We start from the raw sequence: 21833 nt of genomic DNA, 5'->3' as shown, positions 1-21833 counted from the left end.
TTGTATGTATTGAAAACATATGGCTTACAAGCTGGATTTTTTTTATAATTTAAATTCTGAAAATGTCACATGTATTAATCTTAAATTAGGGAACTCCTTGTCTGTACCACACCTTGTTTATATGACACCTCAGACTTGCGATTATTTAAAATCTGTTACGACAACGATCTGTGTACCTTGATTATTCTCTATACTAATGGTATGCATTACACGGAGGTCGACATCAATACTGGACATAGACAATACTGTCTTTACGGATGCATGTATTCTAAGGGGGCTTCTTGTCATATAAACCTTGAGTGACCTTTAGCGATAGAGCACAATATACATGTATGTGGAAAACAATCACGGGTTATTTTAATCATGTGTTTAAACTGGCAAACGGACGAAACCACATAATATGTTGTTTCATAACTTTGGCCTTGTAATTGATTAATGGCACCTGTACCTCCACGAGCTTGAGTACCAAGGATCCTGGGTCCGTGTTCCAAATCCTCAGGAGTTCTGGATACATTGAACCTGGAAAGACTTGCACTTAAACATATGTTATGCAAGGGCTAAATCTGTCTATTACAACTCTTTCCTTAGGCCTGAAATGTTATCTAAATTATTAATTAGACATTATTTTTCTAGACCATAATCAGTTCTTGATGCCATTGATAGCCTGCGATATTTAGCGGATTGAAATACATTTTGTGAAGGATGATTAAACGTAAAATGGAACTTTGAGACTTTGTTTTTTATCGTACGGCCTTTCGTAATAATATCTAGGCTAGCCTACAATTCAAAAGCTAATATATCGGTTCAGAGTGGATCAAATTGACTGAAATTTTTAGCACACTCTATTTACATTATCTAATTTTTAACTATTATAGCGAGAATTGTCAACTCCTTATCTCATCTCCCATACTGTCCCTTTAATAACAGTATCGTGGTGATGCTGTCACATATCATCTTCAGTTGAAGAGAATCTTTATTTGTGCATTTTAGTTTGCAATCTAACCAGAATGTTTATGTTTAGTAATTGGACAATCGTTTTCTTTTTGATTGGGCATTAACTAAGAATTTTGGTTACCGCCTGAAGATGTTTACTCTTGAAATTTGGTGTAGTAATTTGAGATTTCGGGTTCAAGATCACGTCACGTCACAAGCATATGTTAATTTTTACTTTTGTGGTTGTGTGTATGGGGCGCCGTTTGTAAAATAATTATTTAATTTTTTTATAGCAAAAAACATTAGATTTAACTACGAATATATATATTTAGATAAATATTAGAACAAAAATGAAATATATGTAAATATAAAAAAATATTGTAGCTAAAAGTCGAGTTTTTGGTCTATAAAAAACTTTAAATGTTATATCTTGATTTCACATCGCTTAGTTAAATATATAGCTAAATGTGCTGTTTTTCGTAGGTATAAATGCTAAATACTAAATCACTGAAAAATCTAAAGTTAAATATTTAGCTAAATATATAAACATTTAGCTAAATATATAAACATTTAGCTAAATATATAAACATTTAGCTAAATATATAAACATTTAGCTAAATATATAAACATTTAACTAAATAAATAAACATTTAACTAAATATATAAATATCATACTAAATATATATGTTTAGCTAATGTATAAATATTAAACTAAATATATATTTGTGGTCCCGCCAATATTTCTATTATCGTAAGCGACACAAAAAACTGCGCATAAAATGATGACGTGTACCCGACACGTGAGCCTTGGCACAATAGGCCTACTAGCAATTAGAAATGGAAGCTGACCACGAACTTGTAACCCGAATCACGGCCGCGGTACTCCGTGCCGTTCGCACAGATCAAGGCAAGGTGCAGTCAATGGAAAGTTGTACACTACGTCATCGTTTAGTGTGAAGTCGCTTACAACAATAATTATTTTACAAACGGCGTGGTACGGTTGCGCTTTGTAAATTTAACTATATGTTTAGCTAAATATATAATTATTTAGTTAAATATATAATTATTTAGTTAAATATATAATTATTTAGTTAAATATATAAATATTTAGCTAAATATATATTATTTAGCTGAATATATATTATAGTTATTTAGCTAAATATATAAATGTTTAACTAAATATTTTAACATTTAACTAAATATATATTTAGCTAAATGTTTAAACATTTAACTAAATATTTAGCTAAATATTTATATATCATCAAATCTCTTGTTTTGGTTTTAATATTCAATGCTAAATGTTAAATATGAAAATAGAGACAAATCAAGAAATATTTATATATATTATGTTAAATATTGAGTTTTTGTTGTATTTTTAGTTTAAATATTAAAAGTGAAAAATTTGCACAAAAGTCGAGATTTAACTATATATATAAATTTAAATTAAATCTAGTGTTTTATGCTATATAAAAAGCTAAATAATTAATTTACAAATGGCGACCCATATGTGTGCAATATGCGAGATAGAAACAGTTTGTCGGGACTGCGGCTTTTCGTCTACTCTACTTCGATTTCCAATTGTAAAGCCTTCTTTTAAGTGCAAGCCATTGTGTCCATGCGTGTACCTCGGTTTGTCGTCTCATCAGAAAACTATGCACAGTTTCCTTTGAAGCCTGACTGACGCCACACACGACAAGGCCGGAATTTACCAGAAACCATGAACCGCACGTCGAATTACCCAAATAACACCCAAAACCACCCAATAAGCCAATAACTTCAAACTTCAATACTCTGAGCCGCAAAATAGTACGAAAATATACGTATTTAGTAAATATGAAGTTTGGAGCATTGTGTGGCTGTATTCTGTAGAAACCTATAAACATTTTAATAAAGTAACAGAAGATAATGTCCATTCTGCACGCTGACTATCTAACGACTAACATCTCCCCTGAACGGCCGCCATATTAGAAATTAATATACTATTCTGTTATCCGGTTCTGATCTGTTTGACATGTTCAATGCACACAAAGACTAAGTAAATATTTTTGATTTTATTAAATGGAAGCGGAATAAATATCACAGGAGATTACCAACAATACACAATTTGATAACATAATACCTGGAACCAAAATAATAAACATTTTAAATATATATTTAGAGTGCCCCAATTACCACGACAATACGGTGTTCAATCGTGCTATATAGATATGTTTCTGAAAAACAAAATAAAGTAAAAAAAAAAAAGTTACCCTAGGACAATTTGTTATTGTTCAGATGGGACTATACAGAAAGTCCTAAGAGTGATTTAATTTATTGTCTGTTCAGCTGATCTTTTCACTTAAAAAATACATAATAAGCATTCATTCGAATATTTGGTTGGGTGGGGTGGTCTAACACGTGTTAAGGGCCCCTACGCACAAGCAAATTACTTAAAGATATGTTAGTCCTAAAATGACTTATTTTGTATTGAGTGGACGTTAAACCCCATTGATATCTATTGCTCCTTAAAAATTGGAATTCAACGATCATTTAAATGATTTAAAATCTCTTATTTAAAATTACATCTATTTGTAACACTAATATCATGACAGCTGTTAAAGATATATTGTTTGCAATTTATTGTCATTTGTATTATCTGCTGTCTGTTAGTGGAATAGAATGGCCTATAACGACCTACTTTTCTCCATCGATAGGTCTAATGAAGACAGGCACACGCCATATAGTGTGGTACGAGGAAAATTTTGCCCAGACATTGCAAATTCAAACTGCCAAGGGTTATTTTACGTGCACATTATCTTCCTATCCGAACGACTAGACACTACCCTTGCCAGACCCTCCGTACTATACCACTGACAAGGGGATGCGCGTCAGAAAAGCCAGAGGAATTTTCTCGGCCAACACTTGGATCGAAACCGAAACCTCCAATGTTAGCCAGCCAGCGTCTTACATGCACTCACTGGTCCACTGTGGCCCCTCTTTTAGTTATATTTTGGTGCATTTTCTAGAAATAATGTGAGTGCCAAGTATGTTTTGTTTTTAAATTATTTTCCCCCAAGAAATAGGAAGCGGAATTTTAACAGGGGTTTCCAAATCAAAATGCAATAAAACTGAACATAATTTTTAAGTGGCATTTAGCGATTATAAAACACATTAAAAGAATACAATTTTTAAGCGAAACAATCAATAATTTATTTTAAAAGCACGACGTTTCTTCACGTATCCTCCTATCGTTATCAAGTACAATGATAACGATAAGAGAGAATACTTGTCGAAACGTCGTGCTTACAGACTATAGTGATTGCTTCCTATAAAAACCTGTGTTCCGTTAAGCCGAACGCACACGATGGAGCAATTCAGCCAATCATTCATGAAAACACAGTTCCGATCAATTTGTTCGCCGTCTGTGGGTTCAAAAGGACGACCAAAAATGTTCCCCCAAAAATAATGTTCGTGAAATTGAACGTGTTAAGCTGAACGCAGAATTGGAACATTTATGTCGACGAACAAAAACACCGAGCAGACGACGAACATGGTAACGCAGACGAACGATTGTTTCACTTCGAAGAATAAGTCTAGCACCACATAAAATCATCCCGGACGACGAACATGGTAACACTGGCGAACGAATGTTTTAACAGGAATAATATGTGCCGCCCAATGACCAAACATAAACTATTTCAAAATGGCATACATATCACATGGCATTTGAAAATGTATGTCATCGCTGATTGGTACTGCGTGGGAAAAAATATTCCGCGAATGTTCCACTTCAACGCAGACGACGAGCTAAGTTCCAGATATCTAACACGTTCGTTTTCACGAAGATTTTTCGGAACATTTATCACATGAACGTGTTTTTTGAAAACGCAGAAGGCGAACAAATTGCTCGGAACAATGTTTTAATGAATGTTCGGTTAAAATGTTCCATCATGTGCGTTCCGCTTAACGGAACATAATTTTTATAGCAAACAATCACTAGTTTGCATTACCATATTCGTTGTCTGCGGTTTTTTATGTGGCGCTAGACTTATTGTTTGACCTAAAAAATTCGTTCGTCTGCGTTACCATGTTCGTCGTTTGCGGACAAGCAAAACAAAAATATTTGTTCAGTGTTTTTGTTCGTCGACATAACTGTTCCGTCGTCTGCGTTCAGATTTAATAAAATTGAAACACGGTTAAAAAAATGTAATTTGCTCTAGATATTTTTAGCCACTGGAGTTATCTTTGCAACATCAGTTGTTTTCGGACCATGGAATTGAGTGTAAGCCTTTTTCCACAAATTTCCAGATTTCTTCAAGGACCTGAAAAAGTGAATTATATTAAGATTCAGTCAGATGATCTCCCCGACCCTTCCCCGTTCGTTTTCAGTCAAGCGGTCTTGTAGCCAGCAAAACACCAGACTAAAGGTCAAATATATACACTACCATTTCTATTAATAAACCTTTTGGTCGAAAATTATTCAATTGTTATTTTTAATGTCATAGTCAATTTTGACTTCTGGACGCCTACGTAACTATTCCACCACTATCCCCCACCGCGCCAGTATATCCATTACTTTTGCTGTTTATTACTTGCGATGTATGCGTGTGTTCTGGATATTAGTTTGCGGTTGTGTGATGCGATTATCATGAACTTACTATTTAAGGATATATTATTATGTATACTTACTAGAGTACACGTACTTACTTACAAAATGCTATATTACTTACTTACAAAATATTATATTTATACTATTTATACTTACTTGAGTACGTATGTTTTACTTACTTACAAAATGCTATATTAATTCTCACTTGATTACATCTGTTGTACTTACTATCAAAATGCTATATTAATACTTATTTGATTACATCTGATGTGCGTACTTACAAAAGGCTATATGTATACTTACCTGAGTACATCTGTGAAGGCTTGAAACAGGGGTTTTACTTGATACTTCAGATTATGTTTCTCACATAAAGACTTGACGAGAGGGGCTATTTTATATAAATTATGACGCGGCATGGTCGGAAACAGACTGGAAGGTGAATAAAAAGTAATTAGTTTAATATAAACTAGAAATAGTATAGTATACACAGAACCAATGGTAACACCTAACAACCACCAAATTCAGTAGGACAAGGCAAAGGACTTCGTAGACAAAAAGGTGTTAAGTTTCTGTAATAAAAATTCTTTTGGGAAAATGTTCATCTGAATTTCTCCACTTGTTAAAGATTAGTCATTATTGTATATGACCAATGCTACATTTCCTAAAAAAGGGATTAAAATTGTCAATGCATGAATTTCAATTTAGAGGATGTTAGCTAAACTGAACTCTGATTAAAACACAGATCCTATTTCGTTTCGTTTTTATAGTTCAAAATTTCGTTTTACTTGTCTTTACTACACTAGGCTCTGGAAGAGTTGTTATCATTGACGTGTTCTGAATGATGTGTGGGATTTGCCAATGAAACGGTCTGTTACGGCGAGTTCTTGGCCTTTTGATACACGGAACTGTGGGTAAACCACTAGTCGTTTGACCCCTGACGTGAACTCCCACTATAACTTGTCAGATCTTCATGTAGTGTAGGCCATCGAAAGTATAACAAACGAAACGAAATATACATCTGCATTTTAATCAGATTGGCTAAACTGATCAGCAGTAAATATTCGCTTGGTCGATTCTATCATTATAGCTCATAATCGTTATTTCTTCTGCAAATTAAATTCTAAAACATTTTTTTTTAAATTATTAAGAACAAAAATAAATGGTTGGAAGTATACGTATGTGGATAAAAATAAATCCTAAATAGTATAAATGGGTACATAAAATAGTACGCGAAGGTGGACAATGAGTAAAAAGCACCAATTCTGCCCCGATTAGTTTGTGTTACTACGTCCGCTGTAAATAACCCACTATCTAGGCCATCACACGTAGACCTATAATGCACGTAATCTTCAAGATCAGCTACCTCCTATAGAGTTAAAAGAAGGCTTTCGCATTACCGCTGTAAAAAATGGTACCAAAAAAACTTACTGATGTTCTATTTGAAAATCTAGATGTCCTGTAAACCAGTCATTAAAGTAAGATGGCTCAACATTACAGGTAGCATTTAGTTGCAGGCGTAACCATGGTTTCGCATCATCTTCTTCTATTTTCATAGGTACGTGATTTGATTGAGTAACCCACATAAACCAACTACTTTCAAGCATTCTACAAATCACAATAATGTATATGCACATATACTATGCAATACTATTTCTTGAGATATTTTTTTAAAAAAAACCAAAACAAATTAACCTGCATTTAAAATATTTATGGCTGGTTCGCAATCTATTTTTTGTAAAACGGGATAACACATTTGGTCTAGAAATGCTTTCGCCCCTCGATAATATATTTTCTTCAAAACTCCATTGAAAACTTGCATATCTTAACTTAAAGACAAAGTCTTAACCGATTATAAAAAACAAAAGCACTTCGGTGACCTACCGCATTACAAAATTAAAAGCAATGGCTTGTCCAAATCCTAGTACTGGTCCATATAGGTAAAAATACCTGCTCCAAAAACACAATGTGAAGAATATATCCTGAAATGTGTTTAAACATAAGAAAATATATAAGTTAATTTCGTAATAAATTTGCAAGACTGGGGTTAAGATAATATAATTATTCAAAAAAATTAAATATGAAGCTTAGTAAACATAATTAATATGTCTGGTCCTAAAGTAGAACCTTGTGGTACACCGCATGACAAATGTAGTTTGTATGACTGACACTAGTACTATACAAGCCTGTTTCTTCCCACAGTGTGCCAAAGCAAACATAGGTATATAAGGCATAGAAAGGCATATTAACTATCAAAGACAATAAATATCGATGTTTATTTTGATTTAAGTATTTGCAGTACTCTGAAATCGCGTGTAAATAAGCTGGCGGTAATTGAGATTCTTCTAGGTTTAAATAGTGTTAAGCTGTTTTACAGCGTGTCAGATATGACAAGGAAAAAGATTTTAAGAAAACTATGCTTACCAGATATTCTTGTCGTGTAAATATGTGACGATTCAATTCAAAGAAAAAATAAATTGGAAACAAAAATGGGGGACCAACTGAAAGTAAAAATAATCCTTGTTCAATGAACAAATACAAATATGCGAGAGAGAAATGATGAATTTAGGTAATCTCAAATAGATATTATATCAAAACTTTAATTAGTTCTTCCCCCATACTAAACAGTTTTATACATCTGGGGGTTCTCCTTTTAAGAAGATAAGAACGACAAATCCGTCGAAATACTTATTAATAGGAAAATAACGATGTTGCCAGTCGTAAGGCATACTATTTTTCTTCCTCTCTGCTATCTATAGAATTGAAATATTTAAAATAGTTTAAGATCCTGTCAATAATTATGTATTCAAATAAATGTCTACGACACTGCAATTTATCTGTTTAGAAAGAATCTTTTTCTAAGGGTTGATCAATCTTCAGGTTTATAATGGAAGTCGATATTTACGCATTGATCATAACAGAAGAAATAAACACAAACTCAACTGCCATTGGATTGTATTCAGGTATTTCTAGAGTCTTGTCTAAGGCAGTCATATGTGATAGATATCTATTGAATAGAAAGAAGACACGCATATGGGATAATTATTGTTTTGAAAATTATGGTATTAAAAACGCTTCTATTGGATAGTAAGTAATTCATACCTGAGTCGGCATTAAGTCACCAATAACAAATAAAGCCTCCAGTCTTGTATCAGGATCTTTCTTCAACTGTAGATAAATACATTTAAAACACAATAAAATAAATTGATGAAATAATTAACACGTTTTATTTGCTATTCTCTTAACCAATCTCATTAAAACACAGATCCTATTTCGTTTCGTTTAATATAGTTCAAAATTTCGTTTTACTTGTCTTTACTGTTGAGGCCTTCGAAAGTATAAAAAAAACGAAACGAAATATAGATGGGTATTTTAATCAGATTGCACTCTTAACATTACTAATATGATTTGTTGTTCGCCTTCCATGTAAATTATGCAATTGGAAACAATATCAATAGTTTTACTTTTGTTCTATGAAAAATAATGTATTGAAGCTACTGAATAAGAATTAGTTTGAAACTAATATATTAATACATTAATTACCACATTAGGTTTAGCATGATGTTGAAAATGCATATGGTTCTACCATTTGGCTGAAGCACCCTGAAATTTAATATTAATCAATGCTACATTAAAGTATTCATTAAGTTTATTATTATTAAAAGGTAGACGCTATGTCCCAGTGAATAAACTGATTAGTCTGATAATTAATTTATAATTGAGAATTATCCTAATAAATACTTTTTAATTAAATATCAAATATCAAGTTATTATTCCATATAAATATAAGCAAGTTTAATATCGCTGACCGTCACGGCTTAATCAAAATGATTATTTAAACATTTAATAAGAAAACAAAACTAAACAGATCAATGGTCGATTTCTATTAGTTTTAATTGCTATGTCGGGGGCCACAGTGGCTAACTGAGTAAGACGCTGGCTCGCTAACCGGGAGGTCTCTCCGGGTGTTGGCCGAGAAAGTTCATCGGGATTTTCCGGCGTAGTTTCCCCTTGTCAGTGGTGCAGGACGGAGATCCTGACAAAGACAGCTGTCTAGTCGTTGGGATGGGACGAAAAACCGAGGTCCCGTGTACACACTGACGTGCACGTAAAAGATCCCTTGACAGTTGGAATTGGATATCAGGGTTGGATCTTAGCCCAGTCGGAGCAGAATAGTAGGCCGTTAAACCCAATTTCATTTCATTTGCGCTATGTCGCTTTTTATTACTTGGTATCAGGAGGTCTGCTTTGACTATATTTTTCAGTTTTGACTGTCTGCTAAACTTTAGAAGAGATGGACCTACATAATCCTTACCTTCATAAAACCCATAAAGATTCTCTCTAAAAACAGATCAATTTTATATTTGGTACCAAAAACTGAGGTATGGCCAAAATCATGAGCCATATAAGCTGATTGTATCTGTAAAGAAAACGTAATGATGTACATTTACATTTTATCAATATCATATTATTAATAATGTAAAGAAATAAACACCTAACTCAACTGATCTCACACAATACAGGGCAATGGCAGATCAAGAAATGAAAAGAAATTAAATTAAGGTCCTTCCCTACTGTTCTGCGCCAGATTAATGAATATAGACATGCGCTATAAAGGCACTACGGTCTACTCTTATTTCGAATGGGAGCCACAGTGGATAAGTGAGTAAGACGCTGGTTGGCTAGCCTAGAGGTCGCGGGTTCGCTCCCGGTGTTGGCCGAGAAAGTTCATCGGAATTTTCCGGCGTGGTTTACCCTTGTCAGTGGTGCCGGACGGAGGGCCTGACACGGACAGCTGTCAAGTCGTTCGGATGGGACGAAAAACCGAGGTAATGTGCACGTAAAAGATCCCTTGGCAGTTGGAATTGGATATAAGCGTATGTCCGTCTTCATTAGCCCAGTCGGAGAACAACAGTAGGGCGTTAAACCCTATTTCATTTCTTTTCATTAGCCCAGTCCGAGCATTTCCTTTCGTATTTCGAATTTCAGTTGTCTAGAAGCCCGGTGGTGTAGAAAATAAGGGCGGTAAACCCCATTTTCATTTCACTTCATGCTCTTACTGAAATGCCTTTACTGTACTGAACGAAATTTACTTTCAGATTAGTTATGACTTTTCTGTGATCAACGAAATGACACGCACGGTGTATTTGTGTTATAAAGTGACGAGGATTTCAACCAACCTGAACTATAACTGTAAATATAAGTGATGTAAGTAGAGGCAACCAACCAGTACCAAAATACCGTAAAACAAAATAAGCCAGTACATCTAATACAACAACATGGAGTAAATTTAACGTATAAAAGGTATAACTTGGTTTAAACATTCCCTGAAATACACAAACAATAAGTAATAGGCCTACATCATTTATTTATAATATTAAATAAGTCTTTATTCTGGTTGTTAGATACCGCTTCGTCAATTTACGATTCATAATAAGCAACATTTTAGATTATTATACATAAGCCTTAAAATATTTTAAGAAAATCAGCCTTTTACTAGCGTTTAACCCCCAATCAATCAAAAGGCCGCACCCTTAAAAATATTTTAGTTCACGTTTTGATGTATGATCATGTACCAAAATTCTAGTCAGATTTTTGTATGCATCCCGAAAATGAAAGTAGAAATATAAATTACCATTTTAGTAAGAGTTTCCTTGAGATTCTGGAAGTCGACATCTATATCTGCTGTTTTTATATCTGCGCGTAGCGAACCTTTATGCAAGGCTTTAAAATATTTCTGAGGTATACTTAAATCTGTATGGAATGCACGAAAGACATTCTGAAACAGAAATTATAAATTGTGTTACACAGTCTATAACACTATAAATATCAGAAAAATTAAATATTGCCAATCTGTTTTAAAAAGAAACCTCGGTCCAATAAAGGTTTTCTGAAATGCCGATAGATTATTGTAACCGCCTTCACGGATGGGGTGGGAGTGGGGGCGACCATAGATTTCAAATAAGATTTTGGATTAATAGGACTGCTTTATTCCCGGGCGTCCATATCTATATTGCGTTCACGTTTGTTTTGTTGGGGGTTTTTTTTTGGGGGGGGAGGGGATGTCGGTCTAGATTCCTCGGACATTCCGCCACGATGTACATATTTTAGAGGTGGATCCCTCATCGGCCGGTCGGATTAATTTGAAAGTGACTAAGAGTAAGCTGTTTCTAGCAATATTGACTTATAGACTGCTCACTGTGGCATCTTGTCCAGCATAATGGCTGATAACTTTACTTCCACCAGGGTGACGTTTGGACCATTCTGTGATGTCATAAACTTCATTATCAATAACAATCCATTTATCATGACGTTTATCATGTTGTGTAATTTCCTGCCATGTATGTTGTTTTACAGGATCATTCCCTCCATTACTCGACGTATTCTGATTCCCTTTTCCCATTTCTCGACCTGAAAAAAAAAACCAAAACAATAAACAACCTAATTATAATCATTATTAAGGAAATGAATATATTTTCAATTTAAAAAAAAAACCCAAAAAAACAAAAAACAAAAAAACCTTCAAATACATGGAAAGCAAAATTTCAGTACTCTTTTTCCATTCAAGTTTTGGTATACCGCAGAAAATGTATGCTATGATGGAAATTAGTCCCGATAGCGCCCTTCCCCAATCAATTCAATTAGTGGCAAGTGTTCGCTTACGTGTACACCAATTAGCACACATGTGTAGGCTACCCTGGTTTTTCATACCATACGAACGATTTGACATCTTTTCCTGCAGTCTGCACCAAGACCAGGAGAAACCAGGCCAGAAAATCCCGATTCAACCGTCGCTCCCTTTAGATGGTAAAAAGAATAAATACTTTTCATTGGTTATTGTCATTTATTATTGTAATCCCGCAAGCTCGAATAAGGAACGTCGTGAATAGCGAAATAACATAGCCTATTACTCACTGAGCCACCACTGCTGTCTATGAATGATGAACTGGTATAAATAATAATAGTCTGGGTTAGTCTGTTTTCCACCGGGCCTGTAACCAGCCTATAAGTGGGAATATTGTCTTGTAAGCAAATCTACAACCGTTCGTTACGCTACCTACTATGTGTATGTTTAATCTACTGAACTTGAATGAACTTGAATTAAATCTGCTTCAGAACATTTACTAGATTTATTATGTTTGTTCTCCAATTATAAATATCATTTTGTAGGCCTACATAGTTCTCAGGTTCAATCAAATTTTAATTGCTTATGAATACTTTATTAATATGTATACCAGCTGATGTAAAATGTAGCATATACAAACATCAACTGATATAATAAAACAACCTTCGTACCCGGTAATTAAAATACAGATGTGGCGTCATCATTTTGACGTTGCCTATGTTGGCGCAAGTCAGGCCTATAACTATAATTTCTAATAATGCAGGCCTACATTGTAATTTATATTAGATGTAATATTGGATTCGTTTTTATATTTTGATAAACACTTGGATAGGGCTCACGTGAAATGTGTGGGGGGGGGGGCATTATTGGCATTTGGTAGTTTTAGTTTAGCTTAGGCAAAACGAACCCACCGTGCTAAACGATCATCATCGACCCAGTTTTAAATCCGTGGCCTTTCTTGGCCAATATTTTTTTTTTTTTTTTTTGTACATTCCGATGATTTTAATCTTTATAAGCACAAAGAGCCCATCATGACACGATCATCTTATAAACATATTGAAAGGGGTTGACCATTTTTTTTAACGATTTTATTTTACAAGGCAGTGACGTCATTTTACTTCCTAATCCTTCCGCCTCAAAATCATGAATATTCACCTGGCAGAAATTAGAAATTCAAACACTCTTCTTCGATTCTAGACCAAAAAGTCAACAAAAATTGACATGCAAAAGGGGAGAATGGGAGAATTGCTATAAATAGAGGCACTACATTATGAGAAGAAGAGAAGCTAGTCACAGTCACTGAGTCATACTAATCTTATGATGTCATTAATGTTGGAGAGTCTTGCGCGCGGAGATTAACACATCGTAACAGGTTGATACATTCCACAAAAAAAGGTAAGTTTAGTAGGCCTATTTTTAAAAACAAATCCTCGTTAAATGTTTTAGGGGTCGAAGGCATTTCAGTGCATTTGATGATACATTTAAAGTTAAAGGGAGAGAACCCGACATCAAATTCTAAAAAAACATTAAATAAAATATCAACGATCTAAGTCCTTTGGAGAACCTGAAATTATCGAAAAACTGGTTCAGATGAAGGATGTTATGTGCTTTAGGAGTAGGCGAACCGAATGAGATACGATACGTTACTGATTTTATACGTCTGATCTCAAACCAACGATTCTTTGCAAATATTGGTTCTTTAGCCCTCGTAACCGAATTTTGGCTCGCCACGCTGACAGCCATCTCAATCAGTTCCTTCCGACAGTCCTTGGTTGTGAATTTCTGTAAGTCAGACGCAGTCTCCTACATACGTGTATGGTATTTAATATTTTCGGGTATTAAATAGATTAAGAATAATTCCAGTCCTCCGGCTTGTATTTATCGATGCTCACTTCTATACACAATATACATGTACTAAGTGTACAACACAACAAATTACAAAACCGGATGAAATTACAGTATTAACAAATGAATAAAACTAAGGACTATAACTCATACGAAATTATCGTGTTATTTTTTGGTTTTTTTTACAGTACCCCTAGGCCTACCGAGTGACATCCATTATGCTCCTAAGTTCCCATTTAAATTAGTTAAATTATAGGTGTTCCCTGAAATTAGCCTTTCTCAATACTTTGATTGGACCAATTTTCATTTCTACTAGCCTACCCTATACACAATGTGACAATGTAAAAGCGGTATGTACAAAAATTACAAAACCAGATGAAAATAGTTACAATAATATTATGACAAATGAATAAAACTAAGGTAAAACCCACCCGAAACTATTGTGTTATGTAGGCCTACTTATTTATCCCTTTAAAGGGTGTATGACTCTATTTTTTGGAACCTGGAAATAGACAAAAATGGTTCTAAAAGCACATATTGATGTAATATGAATGTATGTAAAGTGATTTATATTTATATTCAGTTTTTGAAAAAAAAAATATTGTAATTTCTAATCAATTATTTTGGGTGAAATACGTGAACAGTTCTACACGTTTTATAAATTATCATTTTGTTGTTTGTGAATCAGCCTTTACTAATTACTTCCACACTGTTAGTCCATGTGACAGGCAGATATTCATTACCAATTTGATGAATTGGTTTAACTATGATTTTCAGTTAGCCCATAGATAATACCGTATGATTGCCGACTCGTCTTTAGCCCTTTACGTGATGTTGCGTTCTGGTTCGTGCGCATATTTTTTTGCGCAGGGGGGGGGTGTTTACTTCCGGTCTAGCTTTCGACAGTACGTACGCACAGTGACACGCGAAATTGACATTTTTGAAACTTACGTTTATGAAATTAATAAAATGAACACGTATATAAAAATTATATGAAAAAAAAGAACAAGATATCCCCTTCCAAAATATTTTTAGATTATTGCAAAAGATGAAATAGCTACTGTGTGACGTTAAGTTGAAAAAAGGTTACAAATGGGCAAAAAATGCCTTTCTTCATTCATGAATCATGTACCGTACCAATTTACACTAAAATTAGGAAATATTTTTGATATAGAGATAATTAATATTTCAAACACCTTTATTTTTATTTTTCTAATACTTCAAAAAAAATGTTCTACAATTTAATTTGCAGAAGGAAAAAGGTTATATTGCGAGCTAACTAACCCGCACCTCTGTGCCACACACAGGCCTACGGTATAGGCCTATCTATAGTATGATTAATAAAATTAGATGTTGCATTTTATTATCAATTGCATGGTAGGCCTATATTAGAACAGTTTTAAAAATCTTGTTTATATTCAAATGTGCATTTTTAAAATAAATTCAGCTTTGTTTGTATACTTTAGTTGATAAAGATGTAAATATCCCTACAAAATTCTTTTCCAATCTAGGCCTAATTAATAATTTTAGAAAATGGCCATTTATTTATTTTAAGTCCCTCTGACGCTCTGTCATTTAATTTAGTTAAATTTATAAATGCAGCCCCCCCCCCCCCCCCAAAAAAAAAAAATACACACATACTTTTTTTTCAGCTTGCACAACTGGGAAAAAGTTTACTTATATAAATCCACCCCAATGTAAGCAATTATTTCATAGTCTTTTTGATCTAGGCTTTGTTGAGAAATTAAATTAGCTTCAGTAGATATAACAATTATATATAAGGAAAAAAAAACCACTATTAGTATTAAATAAAAAAGGAATTATTGCTTTAGTTATCAATGAAAAGGAATTTTTGTTCTAAAATAGATTCTTCCAGGAATCCTGTACATTAAAAGATTTACAAGAGTTGATAAAGGCAACTTCATCCTTGATATCTGATATTTCAATGTTGGCCACACCAATTTGATTTCCTGTTCTTCGGGCTTCGATATAAAAATAAATAGCTAATTAAATCATGTGAAAGATGTTTTGTTTAAAAATTTGGAACTATAAGCTTTTGAACAGTACAGCCAAGTACTTTTGGTGTTTAAATAGATGTATGTATTTTTCCAGAAGAACCAAATAAATAAATATAATGAACGTCCATTTCTATAGCGCCAAAATTCCGCAAAAATTGTGTTCATAGCGCTTGGCAAAACATACCTACACGAAGTCTTTAGCTCTAAGTTATCACTTGTTTGTAACAGATGAGTTTTTAAAAATTGTAAGGCACTACATTTATCTCATCATGTTGTTTATATGAATATATGATTACGGTATCCAGTATCATTCATGTCATTAACATTTAACTTGTTTGCATACTTGACAAATTAGCCTATAGATCTAGTCAAATTTTTTTACAGAGTTACTTCGTGTAACCGGGGTAATTAACAAGACTGTTTTGTTAGGGTTTTTTAAAAAAAAAAAAAATTAAAACACGTCATCCAAGCGAGAACCAAAATATATTTCTTTATGTCCTAAATTAAAATAAAACAATAACAATAATAGACATAAATTTGAAGGGGAATTATGTAAGATTTAGATAAAGAGCTGGTCGTTCTCGTTATTAACTATAACATTTCAAAAATAGATAATGCAAATTGAATATATTGAAAATTTACCACCATACCGTTCTAATCTATTTAAAATCTGAGCAACCAGATGGCATCAAGAGTTGATTATGGTCTTTTCATGTTAATAAATGTCTAATTGATAATTTACATAACATTAAGGCCCAAAGAAAGACCTGCAATAAGCAGATTTAGCTCTCACATCATGCCTGTTTAACATTTAAAAACGCATCTTTAATTAACAATACTTTTATGATAAATTAATAAATGTATTACTAAATAAAGCGATCAGACAATGTTAATGTTACATAATTGGATGAATAATTATATAATTTATAGGCACCTTATTAGATTGAAATACCAACTCTTTCTTCCTCAACTGATAAGACTAAATTATTTAAATCAAAAAATGCAATAGCCTAATATTATTGTTAAGATTAACTTATTTAATTGAAACAAAAATTGTAGGTTATATTTTTAATGATTAATTTAATTACACGGAACAGTAAACCGATATCCTTAAATATCGACCGGCAGCTATTTTTAAATATTAATTTTTCTCCAGAACCGTGTTATTTCCTGAAAAGCCATACATCTCAGCATTGTAACAAAACCAACCTTATCAATATCGGAGCAAAATTGACTGAATTCTGTAACACCAACTGGCAGATCCCTTTTTTGCGAAAATTGGTCATTTGGCTTCAATTCTCAACCTATTTAACCATCAACATAACCATACAAACACATTACACATAGCTTGAATGGTTTATTTTCTGATGTTTGAAATACATAAAATTAAATAATTATGCTTAATTCAACTATACAAAATTAAAATCAATAATGATATAATAATTTAATTTAAACCAAATCCCTTGTTGAGTATTAAAATAAAACAAATAAAATAATGAAAATAATAATATCCCCCCCCCTCCCCCCCAAAAAAAATGAAATAAAAAAAAAAAATATAAATAAATAGATACATAAAATAAAATACTTTATCAATATATTAATGTCTAGTGTCTCAATATGTATACCCCCTCCCCCCCCCCCCCACACACACACACAAACAATATGAAAAGAAGTAAATAACATAAATAAAACATACAATTATTTATCAGTATCACAATAAATCAACATGAAATATATTTGCTTCACAAGCTGGCACTCCCCTAGGCCCCTAGGTAGCAAACAAAAGACGGGTACCAGTACGTTCTGCTGAAAATACAAAAGATTTTTAAAAAATTGTGTAATTAAAAGCTTATATATAGCCAACACAGCAATGTTATTATTCATACCAAACTGTATTTTATATATTTACGATTTATTAATGATCTGCAAGTATTATTTTACAAATTAATGAATTGAAAACTCTATTTTGCCGATTTTTAAAAGTAGGTCAAAGCTGTCAAACTTTGCCTTAACTGGACAACACACGTGTCGAGATTTTCATGAAATGTAATACTTATTTATAATACAATATAATATCAAAATTATAAGATATTCATTTTTATTCTTACCTCGAACATTGTTTCTATTTCTCGTTACCATTTAACCAGATGATGCCACATTTAATACTACAAGAAAGCGCTAAATAAAAATATCGCTACTGGGCCTATAGTAAACAAACAGCGAGAACAGAAGACCGGAAGTGATCAACCACCTTTCTCGCCGTTTCACGCGTTTCGCAACATAACGTCGAGAATTCATGAGTCGGCAATCATACGGTATTATCTATGGTTAGCCTTAGGTCTAAAGTGTCCAAAATAGGTTGATGGACTTCCGGGTCACTTTGCCAAATGTCAGTTTGGCGGCCATCTTATTTGAAATAGTGCGAGTCGGGGGAAGCCTTCATAACTCCTCAACAGTTTCACCTATATGGATATGTAATATATCTCAAAATGTTCATAATATAATTCTGCATCTGCTGGTATATGATATATGTTGTTTAATCAATACTATCAGTTTTAAAATAAAAGATTAATCTGAAAAAAGCACCATTTTCGATTTTTTTTTTCATATCTGTTCGTATGTTTACTAACAAATCGTGTTCAGACCCATATAAGCCAAATTATCTGTTTGGTCAACTTAAGTGATTGAATAGATATCAGAAACATTGATCATAAAAAATAATCTCAAATATGAGTGTCCCAGATCCAAGATGGCGGAAATTCAAAATGGCGACAAAATTTCCTAAAATGGCCAATATGTCAGATAATAGTCATTTCATTGTTTGATATGACATGTACTATCCAATGAGCTTACAATTAAAGATTCATTACGTAAGATTTAGATAAAGAGCTAGCCATTCTTGCTACAATAGTTCGAAAATAGATAATGTAAAATGAATAATTTGACAATTTCATTCAAATTACTCTATTGCAAGCGAAGATATTAGCCTTTGAAGGTTTGACAAGACACGTGCAATAATTTCAACAACTGTACTGGTTGCTCGAAGCTAAGTCTCGCTCCTCCATTTTTAGATTAAATCAAAATATGACTGATACGTTCTAATTTATTTAATATCGGAGAAATCCGATGCCATCGAGAGTTGATTATGGCCTGGGTCAGTTAATTAATGTCTAAATAATAATTTAGAAAACATTTCAGGCCTAAAAAAAGACCTGCAATAGGCAGATTTAGCTCTTGCACAATGTTTGTTTAATCTAAACAAAGAGTTTTAAAAATCCAAAATGAGGAAAATTCAAAATGGCGGTCAGAATTTCCATAACATGAATGACTGTTTTATATAGCTTATAATGTCTCTTTTATAAGGTTTTCAGAGTCACTGAACATGAATAAAAACTCAAAAATAATGCTGAAAATGATGTTAATGATACTGCTAAAAATGACACATCCTATGCGACCCCCCCCCCCCCACACACACACACACCCACCCCATAAACAATACAATGGGGCATAATATGGAATTGATTATTTTGGATCTCACAGATCACAAGACATTTCACCAAAATAGTGAGTCATTTTAATTTCATCTACTATGCCTTTGCACCAGTTTAAGCCGTATTGAGAATTATTTATGATATATCCAGTTGTTAAGAATTTAAGATCTCTTATTCGTTCAGAAATGGTAATGTGGTCCGTTTTTACATTAACGCCTCTATGCCCGGCAACTTTTGTCGTATAGTCTAGTAGGCCTGCAACCAAAAATTTTAGCTTGCTTAGAAACACAGTTCCGCTACAAGGTCCTCCCTATTAAACAAACTATACATATTTGGTAAGCTTATATCACCAGGAACACAAATCCAATTAAAATATTTTAAGGCCAGATGAAAATTGTGATAATTGTCAAGTAAATGTTATATTTATACTAACAATTGTGAAGTTGACATAAAATTACACATATGATACCTAGGATAGGACAGGCTTATCTTTGCTCCGTGAGGTGAACGACAGGGTTCTCTACAACCAGACTCGAAATTTCTTTTGAAAAAACTGACTGTAATTTAAATGGTACTTTCTAGAGTATATCCTGGTGTTTTTAGCTTATGCATATATCTTAATAATTCATCAAAAACGACATAAATTCATAACTACGCGAGAACATTGACTAGTTTAGGGACCCCCGAAACTACCATACTCCTTTTGAGTGTCCATCCCTGAAAAGGGAGGCAAAAGATATGATGTTAAAACGATAATTCATATATTATTTTACAGTTATATATATAAAAAAAATGTCTCCTTTTTATCCAATGGACAATTTATTGTTAGTTCATGTAGAAAGATATGGTGCTTATAAACGTGTTGCAAATTTCCGTATTACATGGTAGACTTCAACGTATCATATACACAATAGGTATTTATTTTACAAGTATAAAAAATGTTTCCGTTTTATCGAATGAACAATTTATTGTTAATTCGCGTGGAAAGATATGATGTTAAACATGTTACAACTGGTATATTAGTCGAGTATTTTATATTTTACAGAAAGTTTACGTTTAATCGAAAATTCCAATAAACAATTTATTTTTAAGTTGAAGGGAGTGTCCTACAGGTGGTAGACCATATTAAATGCTGCTTGAATGTGTATTTTCATAAACTTTGTATGCATATAGATTATTATACTGAAGGTTCGTCTGGATAGAAAATAAGATTTCGTGTGAAACAGGTGTCCTAGAAAAAATGGGTTCACTAACATCAAATATCTGGTTCTACAAATTGTATTTGTCCCTTCTAAGCTAATACCTGTGCGGAACAAACCTTTCCGTTTCATCGAAAATTCCAGTAAATAATTCTATTTTAAATTCAGTGGCTACGAAAACCCTATACATGATATATCACAAGCCCTACCTTGCATGATACTATAATAATAATAATAATAATAATAAAAACTTTATTTAATGAGGCAACGTATTTAGTTTGCAAAAAAACTAATCTTCCATGGGTCCCTCCTAAGCTACAAAGACATATATACATGTAATATCAGGATAAATTTAAAATCATTAGAAATGCAATAGCATTTTAAAGTGGGAAGTTTGATAAGTCACTCCCAAACTTCAAAACATATACATTATACAAGTAGAAAATAGGAAGAACACTATAATTACACACAAAATAAAATAGAATGCAGTTGCAAGTTAAAAATAATAAGTATGTCATCAGTTGAATATTATGGTTCCTTCAGTGTGCAAAATAAATGACTTTTCAGTTTAATCTTAAAATTTTCAACATTTTTACACATCTTTATATCAAAAGGCAGATTGTTCCATAAAAGATATGCAGAATAATGAAAAGTACGTTTCATGGATTCCGTTTTGCAATTTTGAAGAAAAAAAGATTTACTGGTTTGTGAACGGAGCAAGATATCCGTTTTGGAAACAAGAGATTTTTCAATAAAATAGAAATTTAGATAAAGTGGAGTATTAAATGTAATAATTTTGAATGCTAAGACAATTTTATTGTAAAGAATCCTCTGTGTAAGGGTAAGCCAACCGAGTTTAGTAAATAAAGAGGTGGACGGAGTTTCAATCGATGCATCAAGAATAGTTCTTGTTGCCCTCTTTTGTAATTTTAAAAGAATGTCTAATCTACTTTTGGTAGCATTTCCCCAAATAATAGAGCAATAATCAAATATTGGTAGTATGTAGCTGTTATAAAACAAAATTCCTGTCTCGTAAGGTAAATGATCTTTTATCTTATTTAGGAGAAATATTTTTTATGCAAGTTTTTTAGACATATCTGCTATCTGTGCTTCCCAATTAAGGTCTTGGTCAATTTG

At 32.9% G+C, this 21833-nt stretch overlaps 1 pseudogene; it reads right to left on the bottom strand.

Annotated features, from left to right (window-relative positions):
• Positions 1 to 5128: 5128 nt before the first annotated feature.
• LOC130014277 (acyl-CoA 6-desaturase-like) lies at positions 5129 to 9839 on the bottom strand (annotated as a pseudogene).
• Between the last annotated feature and the right edge of the window lie 11994 nt (positions 9840 to 21833).

This window comes from Patella vulgata, chromosome 9, assembly GCF_932274485.2.
Source record: "Patella vulgata chromosome 9, xgPatVulg1.2, whole genome shotgun sequence".
NCBI classification, from domain to species: domain Eukaryota; kingdom Metazoa; phylum Mollusca; class Gastropoda; family Patellidae; genus Patella; species Patella vulgata.
The sequence above is the reverse complement of the archived record's forward strand: the minus strand, read 5'-3'. Positions and strand labels throughout refer to the sequence as shown.